This window comes from Pelophylax lessonae (genome assembly GCF_965119305.1).
Source record: "Pelophylax lessonae genome assembly, chromosome: 5".
NCBI classification, from domain to species: Eukaryota; Metazoa; Chordata; class Amphibia; order Anura; family Ranidae; genus Pelophylax; species Pelophylax lessonae.
The window spans coordinates 164,241,024-164,262,696 of NC_138772.1; the positions used below are offsets into that span (position 1 = coordinate 164,241,024).

General features: G+C 42.3%; 1 protein-coding gene across 2 annotated transcripts in view; it reads right to left on the bottom strand.

The window, feature by feature from the left end:
* The window catches only part of OSBPL10 (oxysterol binding protein like 10), a 745,381-nt gene that overhangs the window by 143,922 nt on the left and 579,786 nt on the right, over positions 1–21,673 (bottom strand). The gene's annotated exons all lie outside the window — the stretch shown is intronic.

Consider the following 21,673-nt stretch of genomic DNA (forward strand, 5'->3'; position numbering starts at 1 on the left):
GGTGCAATTTTTTTTTTTTTGGGGACTCATCATGTCTAATATACGATGTATATCTCTAAATGTCAAGGGGTTGAATATCCAGGAAAAATGCACAACAGTATTACGCAAACTTTGGCACATGCGGACGCATTTTGCATTTATACAAGAAACCAATTTCCAGTCTGGAAAGATACCTAAATTTCATAATTATCGCTATCCATTGGCATACCATAGTTCAGCCCCCACTTCTAAGACCAGGGGGATGAATATCTTGCTTTCTAGATCGGTTGCTTGGTCTTTCATTGATCAGAAAAGTGAACAGGAAGGCTGTTATATGTATACTAAAGGGGATCTTGCGGGCTGCAGAGTCATGTTGGTCTCTATATATCTACCCAATCAAGCTCAGTTGAGCTGCCTGGATGAAATTCTCAGTGCTTTGCAGGGCTTTATGGAGGGGGGATTGATTTTAGGTGGAGATCTCAACCTGGGCCTCGATCTTCTGCTAGATGCCTGCAAGTCGTCCACACATTTGTCCTGTTCTTACCTTAGACGTGTGAAAAGAGCCCTTCAGTCTGTATGTTTGGTAGATGTTTGGCGGGTTCGCTAGCCTAATGGTCGCAATTATACCTTTTACTCATTCCCACATGACAGCTACTCCCGAATTGATTATGTAATGGTTTCTCAGACTCTCCTTCCAGATGTAGTAAGCTCCTCAATTAGTAAGCTCCTCAATTGGTACACAGACTGTTTCTGATCATGCACCGTTCACTATAGACCTTCACTTTGGTACCCCTTGTTCTAGATCTTGGACATGGAAACAATGACTCCTTAATTCAGGAAGGTCCCTTGCACAATGACCTCTCTTTGGAGTTAGCCAGAATTTTCTCTGAAAATGACACAGAGGGCACTTCTCCACTGACCTCGTGGGAAACCCATTAATGTGTCATGTGAGGTCTTCTTATTCAAAAGGCAACAGAGCTGAAGAAAAACAGGCAAGCTATACTTTAAACCCAGTTAGACCTGGTGGCGAACCTGGAATCTATACATAAAAAGTACCTCTCTCAATCTGCGGTAGCAGACCTTAGGATTCAGCGAGAAAAACTGGCCTACTTGGTTTTGCATGATACCAAGACACGTCTTCGCAAGATTAGACATCTCTATTATGAACATGGGAATAAGTCGGGTAGACTATTGGCTCACTCGCTCTGGGAAACTTCTCTCAGAAGCTATATTCCACATATTGATTCCAATGGAAAGGAACGCTGCCATCTGTCCCATGACACAGCTGAGGTTTTTTCAAGATTATTACGCCTTCCTATACAACTTGTTAGCCCCCTTATCAACAGAAAAGCTTATGTGAAAGCAACAGTTTATATGGTTTATATGGCAACAGTCCTCAGGCTTACAATTGCCTTCTGATGGTGCGACTGAATCCCTTAATGCTCCTATTTCAACTGACAAGTATTTGATGGCTGTCTTAAGCCCCATAAAGCCCCTAGCCAAGATGGCTATATGGCAGCTTACTATAAGGCCTTTGCTTCAACCCTAGCCCCTAAATTCATACAGGCGTTTAATTCTCTCCTAGACGACCAGCCCTTACCAACTAAAACATTGGAGGGCACATATCACTGTGATCCCTAAAGAGGCAAGGACCCTGCTCAGTGCACAAACTATCGGCCCATCACCTTATTAAATGTTAACTTGAAGATTTTTACATGGATTCTAGCATCAGGACTTTTGCCTCAACTTCAGAGTGTCATTCACCCTAATCAAACTGGTTTCATGCTGACCAAAGAGGCGAAGGACAATACTACCAGAGCACTCAATATCATTCACTTGGCTCATTCTCATAAAATGCCTCTGTGTTTGCTTTCTTCTGATGCAGAGAAGGCATTTGACAGGGTGGACTGGACATTTCTGAAGGAGACGCTAACGCATACTGGAGTGGGGCAGGCTTTTAGTAAATGGATAGATGCTATACACTCAGCCCCGTCAGCAGCTGTCAGAGTCAATGAGGTAACTTCTGAATACTTTAAACTGTCCAACAGCACCAGACAAGGTTGCCCATTGTCTCCATTGATTTTTATCCTGAACTAGCGGCCTTTGCAAACGACATGTTTTTTATCACGTCTTCAGAGACCACTCTGCCAAACCCGTTATGTGAGTTCAAATGGTACAGGGAGTGCAGAAATATTAGGCAAATGAGTATTTTGACCACATCATCCTCTTTATGCATGTTGTCTTACTCCAAGCTGTATAGGCTCAAAAGCCTACTACCAATTAAGCATATTAGGTGATGTGCATCTCTGTAATGAGAAGGGGTGTGGTCTAATGACATCAACACCCTATATCAGGTGTGCATAATTATAAGGCAACTTCCTTTCCTTGGGCAAAATGGGTCAAAAGAAGGACTTGACAGGCTCAGAAAAGTCAAAAATAGTGTCAAAAGCTTCTGAAGCGTGATCATCGAACAATCAAGCATTTCATTCAAAATAGTCAACAGGGTCGCAAGAAGCGTGTGGAAAAACCAAGGCGCAAAATAACAGCCCATGAACTGAGAAAAGTCAAGCGTGCAGCTGCCAAGATGCCACTTGCCACCAGTTTGGCCATATTTCAGAGCTGCAACATCACTGGAGTGCCCAAAAGCACAAGGTGTGCAATACTCAGAGACATGGCCAAGGTAAGAAAGGCTGAAAGACAACCACCACTGAACAAGACACACAAGCTGAAATGTCAAGACTGGGGCAAGAAATATCTCAAGACTGATTTTTCAAAGGTTTTATGGACTGATGAAATGAGAGTGAGTCTTGATGGGCCAGATGGATGGGCCTGTGGCTGGTTTGGTAAAGGGCAGAGAGCTCCAGTCCGACTCAGACGCCAGCAAGGTGGAGGTGGAGTACTGGTTTGGGCTGGTATCATCAAAGATGAGCTTGTGGGGCCTTTTCGGGTTGAAGATGGAGTCAAGCTCAACTCCCAGTCCTACTGCCAGTTTCTGGAAGACAGCTTCTTCAAGCAGTGGTACAGGAAGAAGTCTGCATCCTTCAAGAAAAACATGGACAATGCTCCATCACACGCATCCAAGTACTCCACAGCGTGGCTGGCAAGAAAGGGTATAAAAGAAGAAAAGCTAATGACATGGCCTCCTTGTTCACCTGATCTGAACCCCATTGAGAACCTGTGGTCCATCATAAAATGTGAGATTTACAAGGAGGGAAAACCGTACACCTCTCTGAACAGTGTCTGGGAGGCTGTGGTTGCTGCTGCACGCAATGTTGATGGTGAACAGATCAAAACACTGACAGAATCCATGGATGGCAGGCTTTTGAGTGTCCTTGCAAAGAAAGGTGGCTATATTGGTCACTGATTTGTTTTTGTTTTGTTTTTGAATGTAAGAAATGTATATTTGTGAATGTTGAGATGTTATATTGGTTTCACTGGTAAAAATAAATAATTGAAATGGGTATACTGTATCTTTGATTTTTGTTAAGTTGCCTAATAATTATGCACAGTAATAGTCACCTGCACACACAGATATCCCCCTAAAATAGCTAAAACTAAAAACAAACTAAAAACTACTTCCAAAAATAGTCAGCTTTGATATTAATGAGTTTTTTGGGTTCATTGAGAACATGGTTGTTGTTCAATAATAAAATTAATCCTCAAAAATACTCATTTGCCTAATAATTCTGCACTCCCTGTATAGTACTCTCTCGAATTTCAAGATCAACGTTAACAAACCTGAAATGCTTAACATTACGCTTGCCCCGACACGTGCTCAGGCTCTTAGTTTATCATTCTCCTTTCCATGGGCCTCTTCGCATCGAACATATCTAGGGGTTAAACTGACTTCCTCAGTAGATAAAGTTTTTGCAGCTAACTTTCCGCCCCTGCTCAGCACTCTTACCTCAAATTTAGACAGGTGGCAGAAGTGCTCTTATACATGGATGGGTAGGAATGCTATCCTTAAAATTAACATTATGCCAAGACTACCCTATCTTTTTCCGACCTTGCCAATAGTAGTCCCTACATCATTTTTAAAATCAGTGCGTAGTGTTTTTCTTAGATTTGTTCGGGCGAAAATGCACCCACGGCTGTCTCACTCACATTTAGTCATGGTCAAATATTAATGGGGGAATGGCTTTTCCTGATCGCTTCAATACTACCAGGCAGCCCATCTTGCCAGGGTACTCGCGTGGTGCAGAGATGGGTTACATAAAGCGTGGGTACTGATTGAACAATCCTGCACTGATATCCTCCCACATGGAAGAAAAATATATTTAAAATATATTTAAAAAAAAACATTTTTTATTTTTCCCAAATATATTGAAAATATATTTGAAATGCTACAATTTTGGCCATATTCAATATATTTCTAAAAAAAATTTCTCAAATATATTGGAAATATATTTGGAATGCTACAGTTTTGGCCATATTCAATATATTTCTACATTTTTTTCCCCTAAATATATTGGAAATATATTTTTCTTCCATATGGGCTACTACAATGCTTGCTATGGCTAGGTCCTAGATCTCTTGGAAGTTTAGGACACCATCCCCTTATAGGGGCAACCCTTGGGGTAGTGCAACAAAGTCAACATTTTTCCAGGTCAGAAGGGGAGATCACTCGGCTTTATCCAAAACTGGGAAACCCAGTGTTCCCCCCCTGGCCACACTGATAGCCGCTTCAAACAACTTTTTGGTCAGGGCAAGTTTCGCCTAGGTGACTACCTTGTGGACTCCAGGTTCAAGACCAGAGCCGAAATACAGTCTATGTTCGATTCACCATTGGACCCCTGGAGGATGCAGCAACTCACCAACATGCTTAGCTGTATACTCCGTGGGGGGTGGTCGGCCCGTCCTAACACACCGCTAGAAAACTTGTGTCTGGAACAGGGTCCCTCTGCTCATGGGGTCCCGGAGGCCTATAAACTAATACGTCCTCCTGAGGAATTCGTCCCTGGATTTCTCCAGATATGTGAAAGAGACCTGGGCCTCACACTTTCCTGCTGAGCAGCGGGATCATGTCCTCTATTTTGCACATTACTCCTCAGTGGTTAGTAAGTATCAAGAGTTAAGTTATAAAGGTCCTCACGCGTTGGTATAAGGTCCCATCTCTTTTGAACAAAATGTATCGGAACGCAGTGAACACCTGTTGGTGATGCGGAGAGGCAGAGGGCACCATGTTGCATATCTTCTGGTCCTGCCAAAAACTGGAGGGGTTTTGGTCCAAGGTGCAAGGCACCATAAAGCAGCTCACTGACTACGACTTGGGCTCTGACCCGGCCAAATATCTTCTCAACTATTCAGATCTCTCAAAACATAAATATAAAAGTTCAATGCTGATCCACCTTCTAAATGTGGCTAAGGCCTGCATTCTCGCCCGATGGAAGCGGGAATCACTCCCTTCGGTCTCACTATGGCTTACCAAAATAGCTGATATTTATGCCATGGAGAGTATTACTGCAACCTTGAGAGGTAAAGAAGAGAAATTTAACAAAAATAGTTCTATTGGTCCTTTTATACCTGCTTTAGGGAATATGACACCTTACTAGTGGAGGGGGAAGAAGGACCCCAAACCCAACCTATTCCTTTTTCCTGAAAATTTCCTCTTCCCTTTCCCTCCCCACCCCCTCCTTTACTTTTTTTCTCTCTGCTTTTATAGGTTTTGTTAGTTTGCTGTTTAAGGAAATAATGTATGGTCGGGATGGTAGAGACTCCAGTGTCTGCTATCAGTGTTATGATTATGATCTCGATGCCTTGTGTGCTTATTCTTGATATGGTTTATGCTACAAGCTATATTTCTTGATATACATTGGCTAATGTTTCTCCTATGTCTGTCTGTACGATAAGTTGTTTAAAATAAAAAATTATTTTTAAAAAATCCATGGACTAGTACATATGGAGAAACAAAAACCTGTGTTGGTTTAACCTTCTATGGCTTTTTATGGGCAAACAGCCACTGTATCCATAGAGTCTACCCATCTTGCCCAATTGTTCGTGAATTTTTAAGGTCATACCCCAGCTTTATAGGTCAACCTTTATAGGGTAACATTAGGATTGACCAGAGCTTTCTAAGCGGACAATGTAAGGTGAGCTGTCCATATCCAATGTATTACTATCAGTTTACGGACATAGAAAACCAACAGTCTCAGAAGGGTTTTCATATTCCTATCCATAAGATCATCCTCGATTTTTCCCAGAAGTCCTACCATTGGGCTGCATATATTTGGTAGATCAAAGGCATCTGCAATAAACTGAGTAACATGGGACCACAATGGGCGAATCCTATTGCATTCCCCCTCCACATGCAGAAAGGAACCCTCCATCAACTAAACCACGTTTCTAGTTATAGTTTATAATTATCTTTATCAGGTTAGCACAGCTACATAATGGCTGTGCTTTTCTGCTCCTTCTCAATATGCTCACTGTAATGGCTAATTTTCCCTGCCCCTAGTGGATAATCCATAAATCTCTACTTTAATACATCAGCACAATATGGAAGAACCAGCAGGAAAATGTAAAAGTCACATCCAATGCAGGGTGCTCACACAGGTCACATTGTGCTCTGTGATATGGCAGGATCAAACCTAACTGTTGATCCTTCTGGAAACCCTGTCTCATTATCACTTCTGTACATAAGATAATACTGACACAGTGTCATTAAAACGGTTGGCACAGCATTGCCAGGGAGCCTCATCACAGCATTCCTGGCCAGCAGAGCCAGCCTTTGTGCTGAAGAAAGCAACTACAGAAGGGTCCAATATGCCACTGGATTCTGATCTAAGGTACTACCCTTTTTTAATTGGCACATTAGGCTTTGCATCTAATTTATTGCCCCACTCCCTAGTAGCACTTACTCCTTTGCTCCTCCCTCTGCTGCCCCAATCAGTAATCAGGAACAAACCAAAAAATATCCAGTACTGGGTATAGTGAGCATATAGTGAGCACGTTGCTCAGTTTGTGTGACAGCAATTGTGCTTGATAACTTGCTCAGCACAGTCATATTGGAGCATAGGGAGATCTCAGTCTCGTGTTTATGCAATATAATCAACAAAAGAGAACACTGCAGAAGTAAAGAAAACATGGGGAAAGAGGCATTAAAGTGAACCTGCTGCTGTGAATGGGTAAAGCACAGGTTTACCTTAAGGCACTAACAGGTTCATAGTACATGCATGTCAAACTCAAAGAAACAAGACAAACCGCGCAGATATCTGCGCAAGGGGGCGGTGCTAGATCTACCAAGGGTTGCAATAACCTACAGTAAATACATAGACTGACCGATCATGTCTTATTATTTATTATAAGTACTTAACCACTTGCCGACCGCCGCACGACTATTTACGTTGGCGGTCAGCCCCTCAGAGGCCTCAAGCCACAGCCAATCACAGTTAGAATCACGCCCCTAGGGATACACATAACCCCTCCCTCTCAAAAAAAGTTAACCTCTTCACTGCCAGTGTAATTTTACAGTAACAGTGCATATGTATAGCACTGATTACTGTAGAAATGTCACTGGTAACCCCAAAAGTGTCAAAAATGTCAGTCAAGGGTCCGATCTGTCCGCCGCAATGTCGCAGTCCCGCAAAAAAAAAAATCGCAGATCGCCGCCATTACGCGTTAAAAAAAAAAAACAACAAAAATCTTTCCCTTTGTTAGTAAACGCAATAACTTTTGCGCAAACCAATCAAAATATGCTTTTTGCGATTTTTTTTACCAAACATATGGTAAAAAAAAAATTGGCCCAAAATGTTAAAAAAATTAGATTTTTACTTTTTTTGGGGGGGGGGGGGGAATTTCATATATAAAAATGTGAAAAATATTGTTATTTTTGCAAAATTGACGCTGCTTTTTTGTTTATAGCGCAAAAAGTAAAAATCGCACAGGTGGTCAAATACCATTAAAAGAAAGCTCTGTTTGTGGGAAAAGGACGTCAAATTCGTTTAGGTACAGCGTCGCACGACCGCGCAATTGTCCGTTAAAGTCACGCAGTGCCGAATCGCAAAATAGGCCCTGGTCAGGAAGGGGGTAAAATCTTCTGTGGCTTAAGTGGTTAAAAAGAACCATCAATTTACGAAGCGCTTAACATAAAGGTAATGTGCATTCACATCAGTCCCTGCCCTCAAGGAGCTTACAATCTAAGATCCCCAACTCATACGTACATACACATGTACAGCATCTGTAATGGAACAATTTTATTTTTTAAACTGATTGGGCTAATGTTTATACAGTAAGTGTTTGTGAGACCCCCACTTGTGGCACAGCATTTAAAGAATATTTTGTTGGTACAATGATTGTGGCAAATGTGTGCCATGTACACAGTGAGTAGACTTGGGTTTTATTTAACTAGGTTTCTTTCATTTTTAGCGCAATAATAGAATGATCATTTGTCAACAAACTGGCGCATGTCCAGTTCAGCGCTCTCTTCTCCTCGTACGCTGTACACACTGATCGGTACAGCGTGCAAGGAGAGAAGGTAGACTGCAGCAGTGCTCACCCGTAGCTCATCCATGCCTCATTTATGCCCCTCTGCGCCTTATTCATGCCCATCCATGCCACTTCCATGCCTCATTTGAGCCAACTCATACCCTCTTCCATGCCTCATCTGTGCCCATCCATGCCATATCAGTGCTCATCCGTGCCACATCAGTGCTCATCCATGCCACATCAATGCAACTTCAGCGCTTATCTGTACCTCACAAAAGTGTAATAGGTAGTCAGGAAATTAGATTTATAATCTTATGTCCCTAGAGCACCTGATGGTGCTCCCTGCATGGCGGGCCTCTGTATGTGGCCGGGCTGTGTAAAAGTCTCACATATGTGGTATCACTATACTCAGGAGGAGTAGCAGAATGTATTTTGGGTGTAATTTTTTTTGTACATGCTATGTGTTAGAAATATTGCATAAACTGACAACTTTGTGTAAAAAAAAAAAAAGAATTTTAATTTTCTTTTCACATTTCCAAAAATGTTGTGGGAAAAAATGACATGTTCAAAAGACTCATAATGTCTCCTAGATTATGTGTTGGGGTGTTTACTTTCCAAAATGGGGTCATTTTTTGGGCATTTCCATTGTGCTGGTGCTCCAGGACCTTCAAAAGTGTGATAGGTTGTCAGGAAATTATATGTGTAATTGGTGCCTAGAACGCCTGGAGGTGGTACTTGGATGTTGGGCCTCTGTATGTGGCCAGGCTGTGTAAAAGACTCACACATGTGGTATGACCATACTCAGGAGGCGCAGCTGAATGTCATTTGGAGTGTAGTTGCAAGTATGCCTATACAGTGTGTGAGAAATAACTTGGTAATATGACAAATTTGTGAAAAAAATAATTTTGCAAAGAATTGTGGGAAAAAATTACAACTGCAAAAAACTCACAATGCCTCTTACTATATACCTTGGAATGTCTACTTTACAAAAAGGGGTAATTTGGGGGGTATTTGTGCTTTCCTGGAATGTTAGTGTCTCAAGAAATGAGATAGGCTATCAGTACATCAAGTGTGATCAATTTTCAATGATTGGCGCCATAGTTTTTAGACTCTATAACCTTCACAAAAACCAAATAATATATACTTATTTTACCTAAGAAATGTAGCAGTATAACTTTTGGCCAAAATTTATGAAGCAAATTACTAATTTGCAAAATGTTATAACCGAAACAAAGAAAAGTTCATTTTTTTTTTTTACAAGATTTTAGGTCTTTTTTCATTTACAGTGCAAAAAAACAACAAAAAAGCACTGAAAGCTGAAAATTTGCCTGGTTAGGAAAGGGGTAAAAGTGCCCAGTGGGCAAGTGGTTACTATCATTAGTAGTAATGTGCAAAGATCACAATATTTTCAAGTGTTTCCACAATGCATTTATGGTTAAAAATATTGTCTATTAACTGGCTGGAGATAATCTGTTTAATCCCTGAAAGATAGAGATGAGTGAATATAAAGAGTGAGATAAAGATGTGCATTGGGGAATAAATGGCAAGGATGTTTTGATAATTTTTGAGTGAAGAGGAGGCAGCATTGAATTTTTATGTAATGAGCTGACAAACATACAGCACAACAAAAAGTACTTTAGAATGTAATAATCTTAAAGTCAAAGTTCAGTTCTGTTCAGAAACACATAATTTTTCAATGAGCATCCGAACCAAAGCCACATAATGCCCAAAAAAGAAAAAGAAAAAAGAGAGTATCTCCAAATTGTTACCACCAAATCAGATTATGAAGCTTATATTTGATTTCCCTGTATATTTGCATGTGAATCTGAATATTCTGCAAATAAGACATGAGGTTTAAGAATTCATGAAGGGTTTGTAGTATAGTACAAAAGAGTTGTTTTGTTTCCAATTTCAGCATTTCTCTATTTAAAGCGGTTGTAAACCCTAAAACAAGAAAAAAAAAAAAAAAAAACCTGCAAGACAAAGGCATAATGAGCTAGTATGCATCGCATACTAGCCCATTATGTGTAACTTACCTTAGAACGAAGCCCCGACACGGACCCCCGGACATCGATGCGGGCGCTGCCATGATCCCTCGCCGTCTCTTCCGGGTTCGGCGGCTCCGGCGCGGTGATTGGCCAGAAGAGACGGCTCCGGCGCGATGATTGGCCGGAGCCGCGATGATGTCACTCCCGCACATGCACGCGGGAGTGATTTTCCGGCAAGCTCCCGGCAAATAAATTGAAGGTCTCCCCGGACCTTCAGAGCGCATGCGCCGCTCGCGCGAGCGGCTGCATGCACTGTAAATATCTCCTAAACCATGCCGGTTTAGGAGATATTATTTGTACCTACAGGTAAGCCTTATTATAGGCTTACCTGTAGGTAAAAGTGTCAAAAAGCTTTAATTTCATGGTATTTAAAGTCCAAATCCAGGAAAAAAAGGGTTCCCTTGCAGTGGGGCAGTGAGTTAGGGGCTTAAAAGGCCCCATACTCACCTGATCTCCCACTCCACTGGCAAATGACATTCCCCCATGATTCAGCGATCGACTGTTCCTGGCATGCTCACATCCAGAACAGGACTATGGATCCTGCTCTGAGCTTAATGACGCCAGGACTCACGACCACTGGAGTGCGGGGATGCAGAAGCTGCAGGGACCGGTCTTGTGCGGGGAGGATTGGGTAACCATATTTCCTTTCATCTCTTCCCTGGACAAAAATGGCAATTACCCCTTGCAGTGCGGGCATATGAAGTTTCCTAAATATGACATGACTAAACATAAAAATCAAATGTATATTAGTGCATTAAAAAGTTAAAGTTGATAAACTGCACTCACCAGCCACTTTATTAGGTACACCTTGCTAGTACCAGGTTGGACCCCTTTTGCCTTCAGAACTGCCTTAATTCTTCGTGCCAAGATTCAACAAGGTGTTGGCCCATGTTGACATGATTGGCATCATGCAGTTGCTGCAGATTTGTTGGGTGCACATCCATGATGCAAATCTCCCATTCCACCACATCCCAAGGATGCTCTATTGGATTGAGATCTGGTAACAGTGGAGGCCATTGGAGTACAGTGAACTCACTGTCATATTCAAGAAACCAGTTTGAGATGATTTGAGCTTTGTGACATGGTGCATTATCCTACTGGAAGCAGCGTTCAGAAGTTGGGTGCACTGAAGTCATAGGGATGGACATGGTCAGCAACTATACTCAGGCAGGCCGGTGGCGTTTAAACGATGCTCAATTGGTACTAAGAAGCCAAAAGTGTGCCAAGAAATATCCCCCACACCATTACACCACTCCCAGCCTGAACCGTTGATGCAAGACAGGATGGATTCATGCTTTCATGTTATTTATGCCAAATTCTGACCCTACCATCTGAATGTCACAGCTGAAATAGAGACATGGATGAGCCAGTTTGGGGTGGAGGAACTAGACTGGCCTGAACAGAGTTCTGATCTCAACCTGATAGAACACCTTTGAGATGAAATAGAGCAGGAACTGCAAGCCAGGCCTTCTCGTCCAACATCAGTGCCTGACAAACGCTCTTCTAGAAGAATGGTCAAACATTTCCATAGACCTTCTAAACCTTGTGGGCGGCCTTCCCAGGAGAGTTGAAGCTGTTATAGCTGCAAAGGGTGGGCCAACTTAATATTGAGCCCTACGGACTAAGACTGGGATACCATTAAAGTTCATGTGCGTGTAAAGGCACGTGTCCCAATACTTTTGACAATACAGCCATGGCCAAAAGTTTTTAGAATAACACAAATATAAGTTTTCACAAAGTCTGCTGCTTCAGTAATTTTAGATCTTTTTGTCAGATGTTACTATGGTATACTGAAGTATAATTACAAGTATTTCATAAATGTCAAAGGCTTTTATTGACAATTACATTAAGTTTATGCAAAGAGTCAATATTTGCTGTGTTGACCCTTCTTTTTTAAGACATCTGCAATTCGCCCTGGCATGCTGTCGATCAACTTCTGGGCCACAACCTGACTGATGGCAGCCTATCCTTGCATAATCTTGCATAATGCTTGGCGTTTGTCAGAATTTGTAGTGTTTTTTTTGTTCACCTGCCTCTTGAGGATTGACCACAAGTTCTAAATGGGATTAAGGTTTGGGGAGTTTCCTGGCAAAGGACCCAAAATTTTTTGTTCCCCAAGCCACTTGGTTATCACATTTGCCTTATGGCAAGGTGCTCCATTATGCTGGAAAAGGCATTGTTCGTCACCAAACTGTTCTTGTATGGTTGGGAGAAGTTGCTCTCGGAGGATGTTTTTGTACCATTCTTTATTCATGGCTGTGTTCTTAGGCAAAATTCTGAGTGAGCTCACTCCCTTGACTGAGAAGCAACCTCACACATGAATGGTCTCAGGATACTTTACTGTTGGCATGACACAGGACTGATGGTAGCGCCCACCTTTTTTTCTCTGGACAAGGTTTTTTACAGGATGCCCCAAACAATCAGAAAGGGGATTCATCAGAGAAAATGACTTTACCCCAGTCCTCAGCAGTCCAATCCCTGTACTTTTTTCAGAATATCAGTCTGTCCCTGATATTTTTCCTGGAGAGAAGTGGCTTCTTTGCTGCCCTTCTTGACAAAAGGCCATCCTCCAAAAGTCTTTGCCTCAAAACTTTTGGCCACAGCTGTATAGTGTGTGTGTATATATATATGACTTGTATTGTTTTGCTGCTCCCTCCTGACTGGACTTTTTTGTTGGATGCACTTTTTTACTTTTTTACCAGCCTATACAATGGGTTGATAGAGCACTTTTTTGCTTATGGTGTTCTTTGTTACATTTCAGGTGCTCTCCTGCCCTGTGGTTCTGCAGTGCCTATTGCTGCTGTTGGCTCCCTGGACAAGCGGGCCAGCAACTCAGGAGTGCTCCCTGAACTGCTCTTTATTTATGGTTTATTTTATTATGCGCATTACTGGGATAATTTGACTTATAAGTTGTCATTTATCTGGTGTGACAGGAAGTCAGGTAAATCTGTGGAGGTTGTCACAGACAGGAGATACATTTCCACCTGGGTTAGAAAATTCACCAATTACTATAGGGTGTCGGCTGCAGAGGTAGCCAGAAAGGTGTAAGGACGTTGAAAAGACTTCAGCTGTTCAGGATGAGGCAATTAAGGCCTCTATAAGTTATCCAGAGGATGATTACTGATGGCTGCCTCCTGAAGCTGTGTGAGTATAGGAGAGCAGTGAGCTGAATGCCTCCTGAAGCAATGTGTGCTGAGGATAGCAGTCAGCTGAAGACTTCTCAAGGTGAGGTCATGGATTTTTTCTGTGTGAAGAAAAACAAATGGACATTTTCTGTGTGAAGAGAAAATAAATGGACCATTGAGTGTCTGCCCAGCAGTAGGTTAGGACAGACTCCCTAGGTAGGTTCCTGTGTGTGAAGGTAGACGCCCACAGTGGCCAGGGTTTATTTTATTTTATGTTTGTTTTGAATTATGCTGTTTTTGATGCTTGCACTTGTGTGAAGAAACTTGCAAGAATAAACCATAGACTGTTGTTTTCAACTACTCCCCGGCTATCTCTATGGGTAACGAACCCCCCCAAGGGGTCACCCTCTCTCGCTACCGAGCTAATCCCTCACACTGGCTATTACCAAACGGCTCATTTACGATCCTTCTCCCCACCTCCCCCCTTCCCCCTCTTTTTAGCCAATCCAACAGTTATATATATATATCTCCAAGATGTTTCCTGGTGTCCTGTGGTGCAACCATGTGCCCGGTGGTAGAGCCACCCCTCATGAGTGTCCTAACTGCTGGGACGCAAACTCCACTTGTCGTAGTACTATTGCACCTTTCTATTGTGCATATGTTCTCCTCTTCTCTTTTTTTCCTTCCCTGTCTTTACTTTCTTCCGTGGACCCAGGGCCTTCTGGGGCAGCCCTGTGTTTGATGTCTGAACCTCTGTTTATTGCCCACCTATGTAGCCTAACCCTTTCTATCCAGCATGGCTCTGAAACCCTTGAAGATCCACTCTTGAAATATCCGTGGCTTCAATTCTCAGACAAAGCGATCTAAGGTGTTCCATCATTTTAAATCCAAAGATGTGGAAGCAGTCTCCCTGCAGGAGATCAGACTTTCCCAGCCCTCCACAATACCTCTCCCCTCTCCAACCTTTTTCTACGCTTCTGCCCCTGAAAAACATAGGGGAGTATTGTTTGCATTTACGTGCAACCTGATTTTTACCTGTGTCCTCGAGATAGCAGACCCCATGGGTAAGTAACTGCTTTTACGGCGCATCATTTGGGATCAATAAGTGACCTTAGTAGGTTATTAAGCCCTGAACAGGTTCCAACATACATTTTTTTCCCATTTTATGAAAGTTATCTTGCACCATCAGAAAGGTATCCTCCTCCTCATGGGTGTCTCGAATGTTACACTCAATCCTCTCTTGACCAACATTACTCTACTGGGACAACTCCCTCTCATGACACCTTACAGAAGACGTATATTGGGGCTAATCTACAGAACTATGAATTGAATGGATGTTTAGTGGGAATTCCATCCCATATCATAGAAATGTACGTTTTACTCTAATCCACATCAGAGTTCCTGTAGAATAGATCACATATTTACTCATCTCCAACATTTATCTTTAGTGAGTAGGATTTCCATCCCAGCTTTAATATGGTCAGATCACGACCCCATAGTTTTTCTGGTGAACCTCAAAGACTTATCACTTACCAATAGAGATTGAATGAATCTCCTATTACTACTCAGGCCTCCTGTTCCCAGATACAGTCACATATTCAATCTCAGTCACATATTCAATCTTATTTTTATTGAAAATGCAGGTTCTGTGACCTCTGCTGTTTTGCTATGGGAAGCCCAAAAGGCCACTATCAGGGGTAACTTGATCCAAATTGCCTCCTGCAGAAAGCATGCCAAAGAACATAGGATGCAGGAATTGACCTCTCTCCTGGCTACAGCAGATGCATCCTCTATATTCTTTTTAACATGCAGGCTGAGAGAGTCTTTAGCTGGGCCAGACATGAGTGCTAACAAACAAGGGCCCATGCTAGCTAAGAAATTCTCAACTCGGTGGGCTGTACACAGAACCCTGTTTAACTTCATGTAAGGGGAAGTGGTCTCACCCCCGAACCCGGTGAAGATCATAGCAAGGTTTGCAACTTCCTTATCTTCTTTGTATGAGAAATCAAGCCCATTCACCTTAGAACATGCTTAAAGCTTTTTCAGTCAACTACGCATTCCCTCTTTATCTAAGACAGCCCGCGATGCTCTGAACGCAAACATTTCTGAGGATAAAATTATTCAGGCCATCAAATCTCTGAATCCCTTCAAGGCCCCTGGCCTGGATGGGTTTTTGGGGATATATTATACAAAATTTGCCACCCTCCAGGTCCCTCATCTTGTTGTTTTCTTTAATTCATTGAAGCAGGGCTCAGGGCCCTCCCCGGACTCTCTCAAAGCACATATCACCATGATTCCCAAGATGTCTGATGATGCTTTTGAGGTGCAAGCTTTCAGACCCATCTCTTTGTTGAGTGTGGATCTGAAGAGTCTGTGGAAGGTCCTGAGCACCTAAATTAATAAACATATATACTCTGTTATACATAGAGACCAGGTGGGCTTCGTCCCAGGGAGACATGCAGAGGATAATATCTGCAAAGTCATTCACCTCATTCACATTCTACATCAATGTACCAAGTTTCCTTTTGTCTCTGGACATACTGTATATAAGGCGTTTCACTCACTTTCTTGGGATTTCTGGGTATATACGCTCTCCAGGTAGGGAATGGAGACACCTTTCCTACCTCGAATAAAGCTTTGTACTCATCCCCTTCTGCCTCTGTCAAATATCCTGTATTTTTTCTTCACCCTTCTCGATTTTTCAGGGAACGAGGCAGGCCTGCCCACTGTCCCCTACACTTTTCATTTTGTCCCTCGAACCCCTTGCTGAAGCCCTTCAAAACAACCCAGATATATCCTACGCGGACAATCACTATGAGGACGTCGCTCTCTTGATTTTAATCACCTCATTACTCTTCCTAAATTACAGGCTACATTGGACCAATTCTTGGATATCTATGGCCTCCAAATCAACCTTTCTAAAACAACTGCACTGAATATCACCCTCCCTGACGATATAGTCGAGCGCTTACAGTCACAGTTCCTATATCGTTTGGCATCCCATACTATAGATTACCTGGAATTTAAATGCACTACCTCCTACTCCACTTGTTTTTGCCAATTACTACCTTTTGTTGCATCCCTTGTCCTCCCTTCTTCAATTGTGGCAGTTGCCTTCTTTTTCATGGCAAGGTCGGATACATGCTGTCAAAATGACGATCCTGCTCAAGGCCCTTTACAATTTTGGCACTATTCAAGTCCCCCTGTTCTTCCTACGTCTCTTACAGAACAGGATCCTCCCCTTCATCTGGGCTCAAAAACGCCATAGAGTTCCCAGGTATACACTCCAATACCCACAAACTACAAGGTGGTTTGTGAGTCCTTAATGTTTCCAAATATTTGGCAGCCCAAATTTCCCAAATGTCCCTGCCCCATGCTATATCCTGCTATGGGTACTACTAAAACTGCCCATTTGTGCCCTGATTTCTTTGCAAGCCTTACTTTGGCTTCCCCATAAAGTGCGCCCCTCGACTTTGATTGAGACCTATCATGCTTCACAGTCTGCAGACATGGAATTCCGTTAGGTACTCAGGTAACCTGATGTCCCCTTTTTTGCCCCTTCTGCCGATTATTAATAATCTCCTGTTCATCCCAAGGTTAGACCATTCTCACTCCTCCTGGTGGACCACCCACAGCTTTAAGAGGGTGCAACATTTTCTGACCACCCGATCATTCCCACCTTGGGAAGCCCTCCAACAGACACATGGGATCCCGCAGCGGGAAAATTACCATTATCTGCAATTGTTACATTGGATCTAGTCTCTTTGTTGTACTTCCACACACCCACTTCCTAAATCCTCTACTTCCAGGTGCTCTAGCACACTAGGGAAGATTTTCCTGAACTGCAAAGAATGGATTGGCATGAGTTCTGTCTCTCTGCACACATCAGCTAGTAATCCAGGTGTTTTTCTGATTTCTTGATATTTCAAATTAGCAGATTATTGATTAAAATAAGCATATAATCCAAAAAAGAAGATTTGTATCTACAAAAAAATGTAAAACCCATTTACTTAGAATGGCCCTGGTTTACAGTTTAATATATACAAAAGAGCGCAATTAACATTTACTAAAATGAATGTAAATTGGACCTTGCACTACAAGCAGTGAGTGCCAACTTCCCTATGCCAAAACACTGCATTAAAAGAAATAGGAATTATCTGCAGGGGGTGACTTCACCATTCTTCTGACAAGATCCTGAGGAATGCGGATTAGCCCAAAGTTCACAAACATCTTTTTTTCCCTACAAATAGAGCTTTCTATTGGTGGTATTCGATTACCACTGTGTTTTTTTATTTTTTGCTCTATTTTTTTATACATTTTTCTGCTATAAAAATATCCAATATAAACATTTAAAAAAGCTAATTTCTTCATAAATTCAGGCCAATATGTGTTCTGCTACATATTTTTGGTTAAAAAAAATACTCCTAGGCAGCATATATTGATTGGTTTGCCCAAAGGTTATAGCATCTACAAATTATGGGATATATACAGGATTTATTTTTTTTATACTAGTAATGGAGGTGACCAGCAACTTATAGTGGGAATGCGATATTGTGGCGGACAATCGGTTACTGACAACGTTGACACTTTGTGGGAACCAGTGACACTAATACAGTGATCAGTGCTAAAAATATGCACTGTCACTGTACTAATGACATTGGCTGGGAAGGGGTTAAACATCTAGAGCAATCAAAGGGTTAAATGTGTGCCTAGCCAGTGTTTTTGTGTACTTTATGAGGTGTGTTTAAGGGATGTGATGGATTTTATTCCTTGCTTTGCAGGAAAAGAAAATCCATCACATCACCGGTCAGAATGGAGCTCTGCCTTGTTTACGTAGGCAGAGCTCCATCCAGCCTCTCTTCCTGACGATCGGCGGGTACCAGCGGACATTCATTGGCTGGCACCCGCTGATCGGCTTCTCATAGCAGAAGCAGCGCGTCCCCTAGGCCACAGGTGTCAAACACAAGGCCCGCGGGCCGCATGCGGCCCCCCCAGGCTATTTCATGTGGCCCTCACACCTCTCCTGCAGCTGCAGCCCCCACCTTGTCTCAGTAGTCAGGAGCAGAGAGGACAGAACTCCTTTGCCTGATCCTGTGCTCTTCTGTGCAGCTGCAGAAAGGCTTGTCTTTACCCCCATCTCAGCAGTCTGTAGCAGAGAGGAGGGCATAACTCCTCCTACAGATCCTGTACCTCTCTGTGAAGCCACAACACCACCTTGTCTCTGCCTCCCCCTGGTCTCAGCATTCAGCAGATTCTGTATACTGACTCCAGCCATCCTCTGGTCCTCCTCCAGACCTTGGACTTTCTTCATCCAAGATCCACCCACATCTTCTTCCTGGCAGCAGCACAAGATAAGGGGGTGCATTGGGATGTAAGGGAGGGTGGGTGACTCATGACTTCTGATGGTGGGGGGGCTCTTGACATCTCATGTTAGGGTGTAAAGGAGCGTGGGGTGCTCTGGACATCTAATCTTACAGATATAACCGGCCCTTTGAGGGCAACCATAATGCTGATGCGGCCCGCAATGAAATTACGTTTGACACCCCTGCCCTAGGCAGAAGTGCACGTGATACATGATTCTGCACAGAACGGCTGCCGTATAGCATTAAATCCGTTATAGGACAGTCATTGTAATGGTATCTACTGACACCAAGTGGGAGTGTGCTACCACAAAAACCTGTATATTATGTGCTTTGGTATGTCCCATTGTTCTTCCCTCCTGTTTTGTTTCTAGTTAGTACAGTCTTTAGCTAGATATTATACATGAAAGTCCCGCGCTATGGAAATCAGGGGAGAAAAGGCTGCAGCCTCCCTAAATTATAGCCAAAGACTATAGCAAGAGTGTGAGTGGATAAGGGTAGGGAATATGGCGCTGCCAAATGGGTAGTGGATAATAAATACCACAAAGCAAATGAACTCTAGTATACCAAGAGGGTGGTAATATAAATATATAAAAAATATGCTTACATATAAATTAGCTATAAAAGTGTGCACCACAACAATAAATATTACAATTGAGAAAATGCATCCAGAAAATCACTATAAAAAGCATAAATTAATATTGCAGTAATAAGATTATAAAGTGCTTAGTGACATTGCCTGGTTTGGTAACTCCCGGTAAAGTAATTTTGTGACATAAGGTGCAAACAAATATAATAGTGACTCTAGAGGCTTGAGGGAGGTGTAGTAGAAATGATAATCTTAAATAAAAATGCCAATATTAAATACATAAAAATTAAAAAAATTGTTAGATAGTGTAAACCAAAGAGTGGAGACAAAACTAGGTATATATATCCAGTGGTAAATAATATAAAGTGATTGGTGCGATGGTGTAATAACTGTAGTAGGTATAAATAATAAGAATAAAGTGCAAGGTGGACTGTATTAAATATATAAGTGCATAAAGTGTTAATAATTAACCTCTATTAGGGTGCAAGTAATCTTATGCACAATGAAGGTTAATCAATGCTCGGTGCATAAATCATAAATTAATGTCCATAAGTAGTGGTGCTCAATCTTCATGTGGCAATCCCAAATCTCTTCGTATTAAAAAGGAGGGTGCCCAGGGTGGTTGTGAAATAGATTGCACTCACCAGAGTGCCTAACCCCACACAGGGGTATTAGGCAGGTGTATTTAAGTATTTAAGTCCCCATTTGAAGTCTTTGGAGACGAGCGCGTAGGGTACGGCGTGCTGATGTCACTACGCTGCCCTGAGGAACGGGCTACATGAGAGCCGGCCGGCTTGTTTATATGCGATTTTCTGTCTTGGATATTGTTAGTGTGTTATTAATACTTTACCAATAAAGCCTGATGGTATTACACTATCCAGTCCTTTCTTTTGTATGACCTACTGAGTTACATCCTGTGATCGATCCTGATATCACTGTCTGACTGTCTGTATCTTGGAGGCTTGCTGTCATGATCCCTTTGAGCGGTTCTGCGAGGAGAACATCACTGTATGCTTTAATAGCATAGCTATCTGGTAAGGAGATATGCATGTCTTCTGTGTGCAGCACCGTGGTGAATAGCCTGATGGGATCTTCTCCTCACTCTACTGATCTTGGAAGTTAATTTCTGGGACTCTGGGTTCACTATATGAACTGTCACGAACTTATATGTTTGTGTTTCTGTTTAAACATTGCTTATCAATATATTTTTCTACATGCACAAGTGTATACTGATATGATTAAGCAGATTATCTATTCTATTCATTTTTTGGTACTTACAGTGGGTACGGAAAGTATTCAGACCCCCTTAAATTTTTCACTCTTTGTTATGTTGCAGCCATTTGCTAAAATCATTTAACTTCATTCTTCTTCCTCATGAATGTACACATAGCACCCCATACTGACAGAAAAACACAGAATTGTTGACATTGTTGCAGATTTATTAAAAAAGAAAAACTGAAATATCACATGGTCCTAAGTATTCAGACCCTTTGCTCAGTATTTAGTAGAAGCCCCCTTTTGATCTAATACAGCTAGGAGTCTTTTTGGGAAAGATGCAACAAGTCTTTCACACCTGGATTTGGGGATCCTCTGCCATTCCTCCTTGCAGATCCTCTCCAGTTCTGTCAGGTTGGATGGTAAACGTTGGTGGACAGCCATTTTTAGGTCTCTCCAGAGATGCTCAATTGGGTTTAAGTCAGGGCTCTGGCTGGGCCATTCAAGAACAGTCACGGAGTTGTTGTGAAGCCACTCCTTTGTTATTTTAGCTGTGTGCTTAGGGTCATTGTCTTGTTGGAAGGTAAACCTTCGGCCCAGTCTGAGGTCCAGAGCACTCTGGAGAAGGTTTTTGTCCAGGATATCCCTGTACTTGGCCACATTCATCTTTCCCTCGATTGCAACCAGTCGTCCTGTCCCTGCAGCTGAAAAACACCCCCACAGCATGATGCTGCCACCACCATGCTTCACTGTTGGGACTGTATTGGACAGGTGATGAGCAGTGCCTGGTTTTCTCCACACATACCGCTTAGAATTAAGGCCAAAAAGTTCTATTTTGGTCTCATCAGACCAGAGAATCTTATTTCTCACCATCTTGGAGTCCTTCAGGTGTTTTTTATCAAACTCCATGCAGGCTTTCATGTGTCTTACACT